Raw genomic sequence first — 19,845 nt, 5'->3', positions numbered from 1 at the left:
TTGGAAATGACTCCTGATGTGCATGAACACACACTCGCACATACGGCATACGACGTTCACCTCCCTCTTCAACATCTCCTTTACCCTTCCCTGTCTACCCAACACTCACACACACACACACACACACACACACACAAACACACACTTTTGTCTTTCTGCCGGGAGGTAAAAAAAAACAACACTTTTTGATGGTCAAAAAGTTGATGAGCCCCGCAGAAGGTCTGGTAACGGTTTACTCGAGGGTCAGAGGGGATGGTATCACAGCGGCCTTCCTGTCACCATGGCAACAACACCGACTGGTAACGTACACTGCTTTTTCAGCAATAAAATGTGACAATTGACGCCAATCGTCAGTTTACAAAACCCCTCCCCCTCAACAGCCGTGGTCCAATCATATCTTGCAAACCATAAGTAAGTCAGGCCTGTCAAGTTTTGAATCTTCTTCTCCACATGTCGAAGCATGGGGTAGTAATAAAGCTCGCAATATAGCAGCATTAAATCAATATTGTGATATCGATCCATCCTGTCCAGGGTCGCAAAAGGCAGAATACACTCTGGACAGGTCGATCGCAGGTCGATCGCAGGGCCGATACAGAGGCTGAGAGCCAATCACGGTCTACACCTGCAGGCAATTTAGAGTAATCAATAAACCTAAGATGCATGTCTCAGGAACGTGGGAGGAAGCAAGAACACTCTGAGGGAAGCGAACCCACGCTGACACCGGATGATACGTTCAAGCTCTCCTCAGTAAAAATGTGTAAAACCAGAAATGTCAGTTGTTGGAAGGAGATGCTTTCACAGCATCATACAATTAATATTAGAGGTTGATTATGACCTGTTCATGCATTATGTCAATTGCAGTTGGTGTGATCAAATTAAATGTGCAGCTCCGGGATGCAATGACTTTAGCCAGATTAGTGGTATATGTGTGAGGATGTGTCATATTTGTAGAGAGAAATACCGACTTAACTTTAATAAAGCTTAGTCAATCAACCTTGTTTTTACCACACTTTCCTCATTCTCTGGGCCAAAAACTGCAGTCTAATCACTTTCACATTAGTCACTCACACAAAAAAAAGAAACACTAATCCGATTAGTGCAGAGAAACAGCCAAATTCCTGACCTTCTCGGACCATATCCCAGTGTTTGTCTGCAGTCACTCGTGAGTTCAAAGCATCTGTTTTAAATTGATTTGGTCATAGACGAAAAGATGTGGAAAAATTAGAACAGAGAGCAATCTTTAAACTCTGGGACAAAAGTCCTGGATCCCTGCTGTGGCGGGTCACTATAACATTCTGTGCATGTGTTTGCACTTGTGTCTGGGTGTGTGTGTGTGTGTGCACACACTATAAAAACCCATCCAGTCTGCTTCTCTCAGCCATCTGAGCACAGCTGGTGAGCAGATATCTGGGGAGAGGGGAAGATAAACGAAAGAGAGGGATGAAGGACGAGAAAGAGTGAGAGAGGGGGTGAGAGCGGGGACAAAGATAATTCAGGGTGAGACAGCCTGAACTTGGCACCATGGCACCTGGGAAATGTGCACAGCTGTGTTTGAGAGTTTGGTCATTACATTACAATTAAGTGCTACTAACGTGCAAAATAAATGTTTCTAGTGTTAGATGAGTGCTTCCTCGGTGTCGTGCTTATCATTTGGCACTTAGTGGCTAAAAGAATGACACATTTTGCTCACTTCCTCCCAGCTTTTGGTTGGCAGGGATTGGTGGATACTCAAGTTAGAATGGGTTTTCACAGTTTTCCCATGACATTTATCAGTTCCACTTTGTGTAGTTGCATTACTTAACTGATATGAATGCTGGGTTGTCTTTAAGAGGCACAGCACATTCAACATTGGGCTATTTGTTGTGTGTTTTCTGGACCCAATCTGGAACCAATCCCTTTACAAGTTAGTTTCTCTCACATTCTGACCCTCTTTCACACAAGTCTTCCTCTCCCCCTGATAGTTTTGTTTATGTGCTTGTTATTTCAATTGGAGGGTAGAGTTAGCGGGTGTGGCCTAATTCCTGAGGCAGGTACAGGAGGTTCCTTCAACAGCAAACAGTTTGTCAAAGATGCGACCAAAAGTAATTATATCTTGACCACTCCAAGGCTGTAATGCTTTCTTAATGATGTCACAAAACCACATAATATGCAGATAGAAATATTATAGCCACTGAAAAGCTGGTCATCATAGATGTGGTGTATACCACCGTGGAAAACACTAGACTGAGATCCAATACAAAGTTGTAAAAAAACAAAAATGTACAAGATGGAAAGAGAAGGAAAATCCAGAAGATAGCACAGAAGAGTTGAGTCATGGTCTAAAAAGACCATTTTAATGTTTGAGGTAGTAAAAGGAACAGAAGAAATAATTGCTGAACCATTGTCCTCTCACTAAGACACACTATGTCAAAAATGGATAACAACACCGCTGCACATAATAAAACATATATGGCACAATGAAAATCTGTGTTCACAGTACAGTTGTGCAGCGCAACAGAGTTATTTACTTCTTGTTTACAGTCATTTGCTTTTATGGCACATTAAAAAGTCCTCAAAACAGCAGGCCCCATAAAGGTTCAACTACAGGCATTAAGATAAATATGAATGCTGACGTTTCTCCTTCAATATGGCTGCTTCTTGAAACGTTTAGCCTTTTGGGAGCTAGCGCCCCTGAAACTCCCTTAAATGGGGTTCAGCTCTTCCCAAGTCCTATCCATCAATATCAAAGCCACTGATGGGGCATAGCAAAATGAACTGCAGAGCCTGGCCTTACAAGAGCATACTCTATATTTCATGTTTATGACACTATTCCACAATGAATATGAACATGAACCATAAATATGACTCGAAGGGACACAAGAGTCACTTGAGAGAGCACCCCGACTTTTGGAAATATCAAGATTAGCCTTTTTGGAAAGCTTAGGACCTACTGAATCTACTAATGCCAAATCCACTGTCAAGCAAAGCCTCGCCAAGTTACCAACCACAGTGCAACCCATTTAATCAAAGCCAAACTTCACAGAGATACTGTTTACACATAATTAAAATTAAAGCTGCGAGCAGCTGTGAGCGGGTCCTCGCACGACTGATTTATTGCAAGTTAGGGGATGCAATGTGCACATATACAAGTTTGGAGTTGTTTGTCTAAATAGTTTTAATGTTATGAGTGTTTAAAAACAAGACACGACCCTAAGAGGTTAATTGGTCGATATCTCCTTAACGCAATGAGATATCAAAGAAATTGCAATTCAGTGTTGATGAACCAGCGACCCTAAAAAGAAAATACATCCTGTAAGATTTTGCTATTTTTTTTTTTTTTATTTCTTTCCTTTCTTGTGTACTATCATAAACCAATATACCAGTAACACACATATGAACTTAACTAGTCTTTCAAGGGTTTTCTGTATATTATACCTTTTGAAATTATTCAAATAGACCTTGTGGTTGAGGAGATAATCAGTATTTAGTATGGGATGCAAAGCATTCGCAATTTTCGCCACAAAATGGTTAGGGATAAAGAAGCCTTTTGGAAACTGGTGACCTTTTGTGTTTTGCTTCTGAACTTCACCCTGAACGGTCATGAAACTCCCCATACGATATGCTGCGGATGTTTCACAGGTTTGATGCTTACGGTATGAAAACAGAGGACTAATCTGAAGAAGGTCTCTAGAGTAAATACTGCACCGGGATTTCAGCTTTTTGTATCATCCACACAAAACAATAAGCAGAAAATGATTTTATGTAAGAAAATATACAAAATTAGACTTTTCCTTCATTGACGTTCCTCTTTATCTTACTTGTAAAACAACAGAAGTGATAAACATGTAAATGAACTGAACTGACTTTTGATCTATTAATGAACAGTATTTGAAGCTCCTCCATGAGGCCTCACATATACACACACACACACACACACACACACACACACACACAGATGAGTGCACACATAAAAGATAGAAAGGTTGGAAAGAAATAAGAAAGAAATAGATTATGTGTATTTATTTGGGTCTGGTAAATAAAGGAACAATTTCACAATGTACTCCTATTTAAGTCATATTTGCTAGAACACTACACTCAGCTGTTTAAGGGAATTAAGTATTAAGTATTTAAGATGTTTAGGAATGAATGGGTTCCGGACTGAGAGCCGCACACTACGTAGGTAAGGAAAGTATTGAGAGATGGACTAACATGATTCATTTTGGTCTTTTCATTGTGATGTACAGTGGGCCATCCCCTTCCTGACAATCCCTGACAAAAATATAGCATTCCCTCCCATGTACCTTGCACTGACAGATCCATAAATAATGTGAATGCTGGTGCAAAGCACCATAAAAATATAGCAGTGATTCCTCTCCTCTCTCAAATTACAGCCTTTACTTTCCCTCAGCACACAGTCACAAGTTGTGCTGTCATCTGTCAGTATAATTGACTAAATGTATTGCCAATTAAGTTAACATTTATTTCTTGCAACTGCATGAAAACACAGATTTTCTGCCCCGTGAACACCTGCAAACTTCACTTATCACCGGCAGCTTGGAAAACCAGAAAGGCGTCTTTATGTGTGCGAGATAAGTTGAGGGTGAAAAACAAAATACACAAAACTTTTGCAGGTGGGGGCTCCAGCTTCCAAGTCCTGGAATCTGTCATTTAATTACAAGCAAAACGAGCATGTCCAGAGCCTCAAATTTATGACAATATGTTATTCTGGCAAAGCCATTTTAGCACTGCACAAACGATCAACATACACATAATAACAGATCCCTATGTTCCAGATAATTTAATTTGTTAAATATGTTTCATCTGGTTTTCCTTAAGAGAAACAAATGATTGATGAGGCTTGTGTCCTTGTGTGACTGGAAGAGCCCGGACCTGTATCATGTGACTGTTTATCATATATTAATCTTTGTACGCAGAAGCGGCTCTGCAAAAACAAACGTGCTTATCAAAGTTAGCGATGTGGAAGGCTGCTGATTATGATTGTTCTAAGGTGCATTCATTTACTTGCCATGTCACAATAAATTGACGATGACTGCAAAGCCTCCCACACATTTCAGACTGTTTAAAACAGACCCAGAACGACGGCCTGGGCACATGCTCCAGCGACGGATCAAACAAAAATAATGTTTCCAGACAGGAACTTCAATGGGTTTTGATAATACATGTTTGATGATAAAACAAAGTGAATTCATAGATTTATTTATTTTTTCCTCTGCAGGCCTTAAGTTTGTAGGTTCAAAAGTCACAGTCTAGACTCTTTCAGGCAAGGTTGCATGACAGAGGAGCTGCAAATACCACTGGTCTGGTAAATTATCAGAAAGAATAAAAGGAATTTCAGTGACGGCAGACGTCTGCGATGCATGCAATCCACTCTTATTTGAGCACAATCTCATCCAGACAGGACCGCGAGTGTGTACGAGTGTGTGTGGTTTGAGAGCCATACACACACGCAAGATAATAAGAGATAAAGAGGATACTACATAGAGGTGTGGTCTTCATTTGAGGGGAATATGCACAGCATCTGACAGCATACTGAAGATGTCACTTGAGGCTGACATGAGGCTACCTTAGCCACTAGCATAACACATCCAAATCTCCAACCGGGGTGGGTTATGAATCCCAAAGCTCTTCTTGGCAAGAACAGCCCAGTGTGGCATTCAAGCGCTAGGATTGGCCAGCGTCCATGTTCGCGAGAAGGGAGGGAGGTAACTAGTTTTCCATCCATCAAACTATTATCTTCGACAAGGTTTGCATTATTGATCAAATACATGGTGGCTTCATGAAAGCACAGTCGTCGATATTGATTTGTTGCACCACGAAGTCTGCAAGGTCAGCCATCAAGATTAACTTGGTTGGATAATGACAGTAATTATCGCTACGCTGACCCGGGGAAATAAATCGTGAAGGAAACTTGATGATGACTCAGCTACACGCCGCTTCTTAACTTATCAAGTCCCATGTGGCTGTGAGGGCGGAATCTGAGCAAACACGGAAACACTGGTTACCACATCAAACCCCGTATGATTCATCCCAGAAGGAGCTCAAAGAGGTGTCTGATGGTGTGCATGTGCGTCCGTATGTGAGGGTATGTGGGCATGTGGTTTTGGGGTCCTCCTTCGTGACAGAAATCTCTGGGTCCTTGGTTTCAAGAGAAGACCTTCAAGTAATTTTGTGTCGCTGCAGGAGTCGTCTGAATCTTGGCTTTTGTGAAATTTCACAAATGTGAAGGGAGGAAATACCTCACGACTTTGCCAACTATCTCCTTTTAACACGTTATTCTTTCTAACATGTTCTGACCATATCGGGGAAGAAAATCTAACCCAACATCTTTTGATGGGGAATTTGGTGAGAAACATTAAAACGAGAACATTCATTCGAGAATGCCGTCACGACTTCAAACTATCTGTTTATCTGTCTCCTCATGTAAGAATGTTTGTTTCACAACACCAACCACTCCAATGGGGCAGCTGTGTCTTCCAGAGGTCTCACACCTAATCAATAATTCTTCGGGGAAGGTATTGGCTGATGTTGTGACACTCTGATTAAGTGTTTGGAACAAAGAACAACATTTGAACCACACACATGCTAGTTGCCAATTCAGACAGACAATAGTTTACTGTTCCAAAACCTAAGGAGAACATGCTTTAATAGAGACTGATATTATCCCAGTCCATCTTTATGAAATACGGTGGTTGTTAATGCATTCCAATTATTAGCTCATTGGATGGAGGACATAATCTATTGTGTCATTTTGAACACATATCAGCAGGAAAATCAATATCAGCCCATTCCCGAGGCTGTCTGCCACACAAGGTGCTACATACTCACTACTTTCTTTTCAAAACTTGTACAAGGTTCAAATAAAGTATATTACATTTACTGCTGAATGCATTTTCATACACACAAAGTTCTTCCAACAAAAGCTCACATTCATACGTACATTATTTATGATAAGAGGATATCTTCAGCTCCTACTCAATGAGACAACAACATAAGTGAATATTCTGTACAACAAATGCTTTTGCTTCTCAGTGCAAAGCCCTTTCAAATAAGAATGTATTGATATAATATGTGATCTATCAAATATCTCAAAGAGTAAAATATATAATATATAATGCATTTGGTGAGGTAACGCAAAGGAATTTAAAGTTATTATGAAATACGCTTGTTCACTTTATGTAGCCAGCGGTCAGTTAGCTTAGCGAGGCACAAAGACTCGAAATAGGGGGAAACAGCTAGCTTCTCGTTTTACAAAGATAACGAAATCTGCCCAGCGGTTCTAAAAAAAAGCACAATATATTTTCTTTTTGTAATCCATTCAAAAACACAATCATTTCAATCCGAAATGCGTTAATTAGATCATCGCCAGGTAGAACTCCAGTTTAGCTACGATCAAGATCCCCTTGAGCTGCTGCAATGACGTTGTAAGAGGCGGTGGCAGGGTTCTTCTTTTTCTTCTTCTTCTTCTTCTTCTTCTTCTTCTTCTTCTTCTTCTTCTTCTTCTTCTTCTTCTCAGCATCGTCCAAACCCCAACCACTCTCTCTGAGACATTTTTCAACCCATCTGTGGCCGCAAACTGCTAGTGGGAAGCAGGAGGACTGGTGCGGCCCTCTCTCCTTGCTGGGACGTTGTGGAAGACGTAGTGCATCGCTCTCAGGAGCCTCTCCAGCTTCCACATCTCTGTGTTGTTGAATTTGGGAATTTCACTTGAAAAAGATCTGGAATCCCGTCATTTGAGTTGAGGGATTGTTGTTTTGCTGCTGTGTTGAGACACCACAGAACCTTTGTGGAGATCAGTGTTGTAGCTTCGGCCGTGGTTGGTGGGGACGGTGGTGTTGGACAGATATTTGCGTTAAAAACCTACTGTCTGCACCTCCTAGCAGCTTTATGGCTAGCACTTAGCATCTGGCACTGGACAGCGTCGATCCCCATCAAGGCTACACTTAATACTTTCCGACACACAGAGCATTAACATACTTTAGCTAGGTAGTTGAACAGCCTATCGCTATCAAGCAGCAGTCAGTGGCTCAGTGAGCGCATTAACGGTTGTCCTTTTCTGTTGATGTAAAAGCTAGCAGTATTCCACAAATAAATTCCACAGAATCCCACGATGCGCCTTTACAATGAACGCAACCTTTTGCATGGTACCACTTTAATGTATGTTGAGCTACAAAATGAACACCTCGGAAGATAATAAACTTTTTAAAACTTTTTAATGCCGCTAAATTGATTCATCAACTTGTAATACTTTTTAAGACTCAGTGGACACCCTGCGTGTCAATATTCTCAAAGCTCTAAGCAAGACATTTAGTAAGTGTATTTCCTGAAATGCAACTATTCCTCTTATGTTGATTCGCAGGGCTTACTCTCACATGAAGATTGTCTTCTTTGTTGCCCAAAAAAACACCACAAGACTTAAAAGAATGCTTATTGTGCTCTTCCTCAGCCACAATCACATAATCAAAACAGAGGTTTTGATTTACTGGTCGTGGAAGGATAAATTAACATGTTTTCGGTGTAATAAAAAAAAGGATCTAGGACTAGCATCACTTAGTCTCTCATTAAATATAACGTGACAGATGTACTGTATGAAGGTAAGAGTTATGATAGAGTGGGATGAGTCAACCACCTGGCAACAGGCTCCAAAATATGCAACAAACAATATCACACTACTCACTTTGTCTTCTATTCATGCACACCAAAGATTATCTTTTTTGTTGCTGTATGTGTAACTGCAAGCACAACACAATGTGACTCATTAAACTAACAATGAAAAATGTGTTTGTGGAAAATCCAAAAGTCCTGGAAATGACTACACAAAACAAAAAGATTAAACCCTGGTTAGAGAATACACCAATTAAAGTCAGTTTTATCCAAAGACAAAACCCTAATGATGTCTGCTTGAATGCAAAACTTTTAAGTTTTAAGTTACATCACAGGCCACAAACAACAAAGACTGTCTTTAAAACAGCAAAGGCAGCAATACAATTCGTTTTGCACTGATCCACTCAAACTAAAAAGTATGGCTTTACAACAGATTTTCTTGAAACATAAAAACAGTGTGTGCTCATATTGTACATGTGGCATACTGCCAGCTGAAAACATATCCTTATCAATGACAACACATGTCTCACGTCAGGCTGACGTTTGGTATGCAGCCTTAGATATGTTGAATAGCTCTAAAAATGACCAATGCCAGATCCTAGAGGGGAAAGATCAGGGATTTATTTTTCTGTTCTACACTTCCAAAGTAATCTCTCTCTGGGGAAAATTACTGGGGTTTTCAACATAATTGTCTCAGATTTTTCAAAAACTGTTTTTTATATAGATTTTTGAAGCCGTTTTCAAGCCAAAGCAGTACCTTTGCTGACATCCAACTTATCTGGGATCCTTCATTATCGCCACTAGGAGTACCATGGGATTGTTTGTGTCTGTGACTACGTCAGTGAGTGAGTGCACCTCTGTGTCTGTCCACGGCTAAGCTTGCATTATGCTGCAACAAACAGCACTATATTTTGGTGGCAAGCTATGCTACGTGTACTACACAAGTGATTGCATCTACGACCCCCTAGTTTGCGGTTTGTTTGGCTCACAGCTAACGCAACTGCCAGTACACAGACTGCTGTACCTTTCCATGACTCAGCTGCGGTTTTGCGGGCAGGGTAAAATAAATAATGGTCCCCATTTTGTTTGTATGTCACTAGAACGTACATGCATGTGCGAGAGCAAGCTGGCAAGATGACACATTACCGTTACCGATCTCACGCTTAGCCACTCTGACCAGTGGCGTCCCTAAACTTTTTAATTAGCCCCAAATATTAATTAAAAAAAATAAATAAAATAATAATAATACAATTTGGCACACAAGTGGTTAACGCCTCCAGGTTGCATGTGACTTCATTCACCCAAAACAGCGGAGTCAGGCAGCAGGCGCACTTGACAACAGCAAGCTGCTGTCTTTGGGTAGTAGCACAACAAGATGTCACAAAAAAAGATTTCAATGTTTTTCCCCCCAAAGGTGGTCAGGTATCAAAGAGGTAATGGGAATAGAAATTATGTAAAAATGTATAATTTCGAAAAGAGTGTTGCAGCTGGAACTACTAGAGGGATGTAGCTGCTAGTTGATATTACATGGAAAAAAACACTTTCTGTTATTTTTATCATCTGTCTGTAAATGCAATTGTAGTGTGTACAAATTGTGTACCTAAAAATAATTAAGCTTGGGCTTCTTCTGGAGGGGAAAGTAGCTAAAGTTAATGTTAGGGTATAACGTCGAACCATCTTGTTTATTTTCTTATTCATGCATGATAGCAGCTAACTAGCAGACAGGGATCCTGCACAGCCTGCCTCTTTTACTGTTGTGTTAAATGGAAAAACAATGTGTTGTTACCTAGCTAGCTAATGTCAGTACATGGGTGCAAACTAAATTCAAAATGGGTCATTCATTTGATGATCTGTGGTTATGGGGATTGCATCGTTTTCAATCGTGTTCTTAAAATAATTTAACACACTTTTTCTCAGATGATGATAATCAAGATGGCACTGCCGCTGCTGGTTTGGGCATGTGAAAATGCCATAAGTTAGTGGCCCAGTTTGCCCATAATTATTTGTATTAATTGCAATGGGATACCAATATTGATACTTATAAATATATGAGTATGTAAAGAGCATTAAATGTACAAAGTAAAACAATGTAAATACTGTACATGACAAGATGCATGGTTCATTAAACATCTCAATGTTTACTGTTGCTGAATGGTTGCTGTTGGTATGTTCAACATGATGAATGGGGCATGTTGTGCCTGGGCTATTGAGGGAAGTTTGCTAAAGGGAAAAATTGCTAGCCTATTTGGTATTAACTGGTAACCATGAAATGCCTCAATTCAATGACCCTCTGACCCAGTACAACCAGTCCACTCTCTGCCTCTGACTCAGTACACACGGCCTCACATCAGGGAATAATTAATCAAACAGCAGAAAGTCCACACACTCACACTCACACACACACACACACACACACACACACACACACACACACACGCACACACACACACACACACACGACTGGTAAAAGTTCTTAATTGAACACAGAAACCACCGCTGAATTGACCCACCAGGGCATGTTAGCATGTTAGCTTGACACAGCCTGCTCCTACTGTTCAAGTCACGAACAACGCGGGTGTGTCACTTAGTTAGCTCTTTTAGTGGTATTTTAAAACCAGTCATTAATTAAGATGGATGGCACGTTTTAACCACATTAAGGTAACTTTACAATAATTATAATTATAACTAAACCCCTTATGTGAGTCTTAATTTGATTGTGATTGAAGTGGCTCAGGCCTGCGAAGTGGGCCCGTGAACACACGCAGACATTTATAACGTATCATTTCCAGAGTGTCGCCGCTTTGGAAATGATACTCTTCCCTCCTGCAGCCGCAGACACACCAGCAGCTTCTTCTCTCCTGCAGATTTATCTCCCCTCTTATATTACATTCTCACACAGTTCATCAGGACTTTTCATGTGACTTTTGATGCTTGAAATATAGCGAAGTAGCCGACAATACTTGTGATGAATAGTCAAGTTACTGATTCTTTTAAATATAAAGAAAATGTAATTTGTTGCTTCCTCCATACAAATAATGATGTCAATGTTTCTCCCACTGGAAAGGCATACATATCTGAAATGCTTTCAATATTACAGTCGTATGTTCTTTCTCTCCCAATGGTTAATAAAAAAGGAAGGGTAAGATATAACACACAGTCACGCATACTGAATACTTATTGAATAAAAAAGTTATTTATGATCAAATGCACAACAATTACAGAATCATTCATTTTCAATGAGAAGAATGTCGGTATAAAATATAACATAAACAAATATGAAATAAAGTAGTAATCCAGAGATGTAAACAGATTGAGTTGAGTTAAAGTATACAAATATTGAGTTACAGCTTTCAAGTATTGAACTCAGAATGTGCTCAACAGTTCAGTAGTCTAATGGCCTGTGGGATGAAGCTGTCCCTGAGCCTGGTGGTGCAGGACCGGATGCTGCCATAGCGTCTGCCAGACGCCAGAAGGTAGAACAGTTTCTGGTTGGTGTCTCCGATGATCCTGTTGGCTTTTTTCCTACACCGGTGGGTGTTGGCGTTCCTCCGTGGATGGCGGCCACGTCCTGGTGATGTGCTTGGCAGTTTTCACGGGGGCCCTCCAGTGTTGAGGGTCAAGATGGAGGGTATAGGGATGCATATACGCACAGCTTAGGCGCCAGCCTGTCAGGATGCTTGCTGCCAAGTTCAGAGGGCCCAATGATGATTAATGCTGAACACCAGCATTCTCACATATCTCTGTAGCGGTCCAGGTGGGAGAGGCTACTGTGTATTATACTATTTTTATAATACGGGTAGATCAAATAAAGCATTCTGATTGGTTGAGAGTGAGTCACGGGGTGTACTTTATTCAGCCATAAAGTACTGTACAGCCTGTTTACATTTAGAGCATTCCTTATCAGTGTGCACTTAAAATAACAGGTAGATTTAAATTGCGCGACCGTTAGTTGTCATTTCAAGCTTGACAGTTACCAAACATGTTTCGTGTAAACTTTGATATTTTTGGGGAAATTACTTTTGATGAGAATGTCAGCGGTGAATAATGTATTTGTGGTCCCTGTTTCTGCTGTACAGTCAAACGTTGATACAGCTCACAATCAGGAGAGCAGAGCAGATAACGCTCTGAGAGCAGACTAGTTAGCGGGGAGCGAGTGCATAAAACCGGAAACTAAGATGAGGAATGAAAAGGGTTTGATCACAAAATTGTGATAATTTCCAGTGAGAGATAATTACGTCGAAAGGGAGCTTACTATTAATATTTATAAAGTCGCAGGTAACCGTATTATAAAAGCAATAAGGTACTCGAGGCAGTATTGTATCGACAATAATGTACTGTTCTAGGGTTTGCCCGCCCTCCGCTACGCGTCGGGCCTAACAACACCCTTGAACAGTACATTATTGACGATACAGTACTGCCTCTTGTACCTTATTGCTTAAATATGGTTGCTGTGATCCATCCAGCATCTAAAAAGTCAATGACAGTTACAATACATTAACTTTATTCTATTTCACACAAGCAGCAATGTGGAGGTGCTTGAAGCTTTCATTCTCTCTACTGGCCATCAGGAGGTGAATCCTCTGGTTGCCAATAAACCAGATTGTATAAAAGTCTATGTGAAAATGACCCTACTTATCTTTGTTTTCATTCCTCAGTAAACATTGAAAACATGAGTTAATGATCCTTATCGCTAGTTTAAAGTCTTCTTCAATGGAGCATGATGTTCATTCAGATACTTAGGACCCCATTTAGAGTAAAATAGACAATAAAGTGTACGCTTTAGGGCATGGATGCCTTGTGATTGACAAACCACTACCACGGTTTATCCAATCTGGGATTGTTTTCGGTTCATGCTAGCTATCGTAGAGCTTTTCGGTCGCCTAAAAGTGTTTTGTTCAGCTTTCGGTTGTTCTAAGCGCCACCCTCTCTTGCCAGAATCACATCCAAATAGATCATCAAATCCACATAGATATTCAGTAGCACATAGAACCAACAAATACCTGCATGCCTGGTCTATTCTGTGCACAGATGTTATACTTTAAAGCCCACACAACTCTGAGTGTTGAACAAGACCCACTCAAACAACGGAGTTTAAAATGTGTTTCCTTGGTGCAACCATTTTACAGAGCAGCTGCTTTGTTGGTACGAAGGGGTAGTGGCTGCATATGTCCTAAATTAAAGTGCCTCTCTGTGCATGTTTTCCAAAAGACTGTCCATCACAAAGAGGGACCTGACAAATGATGTGCAACAGCAGTACACAGAACAGCAGACATCTGCTTTCTCTCTGAATTTAATAACTCACCTCAGTGGGTCTATCACATGTGAACTCCTTATGAAAATATTTGTTTTTTTTGGTCTCCCTCAAAGTAAGCTAATAGCCCATACATACATACATACATACATACATACATACATACATACATACACACATATACTGTACATATACTCTCCTTTCGTTTATTCATAAACCTTTGAAATGTGGAAATAATTCAATTACACAGAATAACTCAAAAACTTTCAGTTTTAAAACATTATCAAAGGTCATTGGCATTTTAAAACTAAGTAATTGCCAGTAATTCTCAGAGTGCAGCACACTGGCACAGGCCACCTCTGCCTCTGTGAGTGACGTCATACGTCGACCTCAGCCGGGGCGGGGGCGCAGGCACTGGGTCAGCCTGTTGGCAGTGCATCCAGTTCAGATTATCAGTAACAGAACGTGACAAGTGCTGAGAGGCTTTGAGCTCTGTGGGGCAGAGGATTAACTACTGCTATACCTGCAGTGCCTTCCTACAACTAATGCTGTCCCACTTACCACACTACATATGAATAGAAGCGAGTTTAGAGTTGTGCGCTCACACTAAAAGAAAAGGCTCACACACAGATGTGAATTTCAAGCTCCAGACAGAGAGGATTCAGCTCCAGGGACGTCTCTGAAAAGGAAGAAAAAACAAATAATCTCAGGAAAAACAATGTGCTTTGTTTTGTAGAGAAAGGGGCACGGCGCTGATTTTACACATGAAGGTCTGCTCGTTGTGAATAAAACAGTTGTATAATGTCTGCTGTCGGATTGAGATTGCAACATATTTGAGAGCAAATCTGCTTCATAAACTAGGGGCATGGAGTTTGAAAGATGAGGGTACTTAACAGGCATGGACTGTTTAATGGCTGATGCCATTGAGTTGCATTATGGGGGTTAAAGATCCCCAGTCCCCTAACTTTGTGTATGTGACGTACAAAACTGCTACAGTATCCTTTAAGTTTCACTGGCAAGAATATGGACATCCATCAGTGCACATCTTGTGTCATTTCCCGTTAGTTAAAATGGTACAGTACATAAAGTATTAGTAAGTATGAGTATTAATATAGGATCAGTATAGCACAGGTACCATAGTTTCAGTATTTGCCAGTAGTAAGCTAGTTAACTTAACATCAGCTAGTGAGCTTAACATTTTTACATTTTTAAGTTCTATTAAATTAATTAAAGGAGCAGTTTGTAGGATGTAGTTGCATCTAGTGCAGGTGAAACTTTTTTCACCGAGGGCCACAAACAGAAAAATATACGAAAGTCTGGGCCACTCAGGTGAGGTATATCCAAAATGAATCAAATGAGGTCAATGATGCCCACGTTCTTTTTTAAAATATTGTATACATTATATTTAATATTTAAAGAAATCGCATCAGTGGAAACTTGGCGTTTTCCAAGCTCTGATAGAAGACGGCTAGGAGAGAAGCTGATGCTGATTCTTCAGAGAATTATCACACTGCATCTCCAGCAGTTCGAGAGTCGAGAGGCACTTGAGAGAGGAGCTTGATTTCTTCCTCAATGCAGAAAGATCTTGGAAGTGCCGAATAAATTCTGTCATGAGACGTGATGACAGACACATATTTCCCCATTTTAGCAGAAAGGTTGACCTCTGGAAAAGCTCATTTGATTTCAGACAGCGTGGGGAAGTGTGCAGCATTGAAGTTGTGTAGTTGTGTCTCAAAGAGACGGAGCTTCACATAGCATGCTTTTATGTGTGCATGAGGTTGTGCTACTACCTGCTCTGTGTGAGATGATGATAAGATCAACTAGAGGCCAGGTCTGCCAACCACAGAGGTCACTCAGCTCATGAAGAGGTCGATCATTCTCTTTAAAATAACTGGTCAATTTCTGACCTCAGGTAATAAAACCGCTCACCCCTTTCCAAACTACGTGGGCCTTAAAAAAAGCCACAAAAGGTCAATAAAATCCAACAATAATGTATCAGAGTGAATTTCATAATAAATAATTGAGAGAACTGAATTTGGATTTATCTGTGAGACTTTGAAAGGGTTTGTGTTGTACTTAACCTATCTTATGGAAAGCTAATAAAAACAGGTAACAGCTTTAACAATACTTCATAATTCTTGTTTATCACATAGAAGTTCTGAGCTTTTCATTAACGATTTCTCTTCGAATACCGTCACTGAATATGACTGAAAGATTTGTCAGTACAGAAAAAAACAGGCAGAAAGTAGAACTAAAGCAAATTTAAATCTGCAGTGTAGCCTATCTGCCCTCTAACCATGTACCGGTAATGGGCTTATTGGCAGAGCTGATCCTGAACCAGCTGTAAATATAATCAGTGACCACATTGTGCTAGATGGGCCTTGTGTTGCTTTTCAGGCCACAGTTGCAGACCCTCAGTGTTGGCGACACCTCAAACTTCTGGGAACACTAAAACTGATCTAATAACTTGTTTTGTGTGGCCGTATTTATTTTATGGATTTGCATTACACCATCTACCAATGCGCTATGACACATTTTGCTCCGGGCAAAATAAACGGCTGCACACACAAGCAGCCAGCAAGGAAATGTCCTGAGAATCAGATTTCCTGTAGAAACGCCAAGTCAGTGAGCAAAGTGTAAGCTTCCAAGCTTTAGTCTCAAGAGAAAAATATTTTCCCTCAAGATATTACCATATTTTTAGAGACATAGACAACAATACTGTTCACACTAAGAGTCACGAATCACTATGTGTAGTAAGAGCCCATGAAGTGGAGCTCGTAGCAGTGTTTCACATGATGTAAATATACGCTGAATATGATCTAGGTTGTTGAATAACAAGTGAATTTTTACAAGTGGTTACTGGAATCCATTTGCTGCTGCATCTGTGGCCAAGACAAAGAATGTCATTCCTACCGAATCTGCAGCTCAGACCAAAGACTCAAATTTCATCAGAGGAGGAGAAGCCCAACGCGGAGATCTCCCCTTCTATTATGTCAGTGGTTTGCACTCATTAGTGACGGACAGGTCGTTCAAAAGTTAATAAAAACAGTATAGTACACCTGATAGTCCTTAACGACCTTGAAAATGTATCACATTTCTTACTACAGAAAAAAAAGTTCACAGAACGGTGAACACACACACGTGTCGTTTGATGAAATGTTCACACTGTGTGTTTTGAAATGCTAAGACCTATAGAAAACAGACGCTTTTCACTATATCCTGACTTCTTGCTGAGTTGTAGGAAAAGGCGTCTTGAAGCGGTTAGTTCAGCCTCCAGACTTGGTTTGAGTTAACCATTCAGCTCTTAGATTATCTACTGGAGATAATTATAACACTCACCATTCTAAATGATACGGTTGGTCGGCCCTCCCTGCATGCGAGATGTAATAATTACTGGTATTTTTTATTTCAAGACGATGTTATCAGAAAATCCCCATCTTTACTTCTCTGGGACTGTGGTTTATATTTGTCTTGCTGCAATGATTAACTGAGGCTTCACTGGAAAGGGTTGAATAAAGATTCATTTTACTGGTATTATTGCAAGGCCAACTATTAAAGCATCTACGTCCCTCTGTAATTTCAAGACCATCTTAAATAATCACCCACCGCAAGTGCTTCAACCACTCTGTTTGTTTATTGCCGTGTTTTGTCTGAGTCTGTTCCTGATGTACTGCAATGCTCAATTCAGCGTTCAGTATAACTGTATAAAAGGACGTCGCTGCATGCTCAGCCAATCTAGGTATGTAGATTAAAGGTCAACAAATGTGTGACACAGGTCGGTTTAATCCAGAGGAAAGTGGAACACCGAGTCCACCTCAGTAGAGACAGCTGAAATACATCTTGATTCTGATTCAAAGTATGTTGAGCTCCTAGCACATCTCGCAAATATGTATTGATCCTGTCCACGACTGCAAATATGCAGGTGTTTTGTGTTTGATACTTTATCAACTGTATCTATTTAATTCCTTTTCCACTTTCTTATTTGTCTTGTTTTCTTTACAGCTTCTGTGTTGTGATGTCAGAGTTAAAGTAAAGTCAAATTCCTGTCCCACTTCCACCAATAACAATCTTCTTCTTTTTTTTAAGTGCATGTGTGTGTGTAAAAGCAGACTAAATAGTTTGGATGGACATGCGTGAAGGGGACAAAAAGCCAACGAAAAACAGAAGAGAAACTGAAAACGGTTAAAAGTTGAGAGATGGGAAGTATACACAGTAAATGACTGAAAACTGAATAAATAGAAACTAAATGGAGCAGACGGTTTTGGCTGGAGTTGGGATTGAAAGGGCATGCATGGTCAAAGAGGAAGAAAGAAAGTAACAGTAACTGAAACAGGAAAACTGGTGTTCCATCACCAGCTCTGTGCTGGGGTACTTCTGGCCTCACACTATCACAGGGGAGCGGTTCCCTTATGCGGAGGCCAATTGAGGACAAGACACTGTGTGTGTGTGTGTATGTGTGTGTGTGTGTGTGTGTGTGTGTGTGTGTGTGTGTGTGTGTGTGTGTGTGTGTGTGTGTGTGTGTGTGCACATGTAGAGTATAAATGTGTCCAGCTCAAATCCTTGTTTTATTGCAAGCTATAAAAAAAAAGCCAAGTTATCCTCAAAAATGGCACAAGCTGTGACCTAATGCCACATCTAGCGAGCCACGAGAGACAGAGAGGGATCCACTACTGAATGAAGCTAGTTAAATCGCAGCCTCATGCATGAGCCTTTCAAATTAAAACCATATGAAAAGACTCTGATGCAAAGGACTTGAGCCAGATTGCACAGAAACTGTAAAAGAAACCGACTCACACCAATTAGATGCAATCTGAGAAACTGTAGTTAGGGCAGGCGCACTAATAAAAGGAGCACGAATTCAGCCGTTTATGGGAAATGTTTGCACTTTTCTGCATACGAGAATGGTATAGTCCACTGGGTTTAACCTGATACAACATGGGAACATGAGATCCCATGCATGCTAAACTGCAGTCCATACACACAGAGGAACCATTGAGAAAAGTAAGTATATGTACTATACACACTCTAAAGAGCCAAATCTCAAGTAGACTGTAATTTTCTGTCTGCACAAGTTGAAAAAGTATAGCAGGACTTTGTGAGTACATCTTGACTGAGCTATATCTGTGTGCTCACGCATCATTTAAAAATGCATTGTTGATGAGATGTTCCACATGTGCAAATATGTGCAAACTGTGTGCAGTAACAGGAGGCTCGTGTGAAAGAAATTACCACTTTATGCTATTCCTCAAAAGGCTTTTTTTACAGCAGTGCACCGCTCCAAAGGTATGTGGAAAGTGGTTCATCCCAGGTGGTTGGCTGTGACTGCGCCCTGCAGAAGGTAATTTCCTTGACAGATTTTGGTGGTTTTTGCACAGTGCGTTCCAGCATAAATCGCCTGCTAATATGACTCGGATGGATGCTCAGGGGGCCACAAAGAGATGCTATGCTGGGGTTGGAAACTGTGAAAGTATTTACCCTATTTGAAAATGGCACAACCAGATGCGAAATGAAACATGAAGACCGTAAAGAGCGTGTGAGATGAACTGACACTAACTTTTACAAGCCGTGAAAACACAACACGGCGGATCAGGAGTGAAGTGAAGTGAAGGGACGAGCAAACAGGAAAAGAATGAAAAAGAAATGGAGGAAGAAAAAAAAGGAAGGATGAAAACAGGAAGTTCAGTCATCAGCACATGACACTTGAACTTGCCACTTTGACACACTCAAAAGAGTATTCAGATACAGTCGAGCATTAGATCCTTCGTGGTTACAGCGTTTTATAAGGTCTCTCAGCGTTGCGGGTACTTTCCAAGAGGAGAGTCAAAACTCTGTGGTAATACAACAAACATGCTTCTCTGATGACAATATTGAAACCTTATGAAACCCATATTAACCTTCACTAATAGAATACGAGCTTTTAGGTCTTACATAACTGTTGAAGAATGCATGTTGTTGTTCTTCTTGTACATGGATGTGGTCAAATTCATTTGAAT

This window comes from Taurulus bubalis (assembly GCF_910589615.1).
Source record: "Taurulus bubalis genome assembly, chromosome: 3".
NCBI lineage: Eukaryota > Metazoa > Chordata > Actinopteri > Perciformes > Cottidae > Taurulus > Taurulus bubalis.
Note: the sequence above shows the minus strand (reverse complement) of the source record.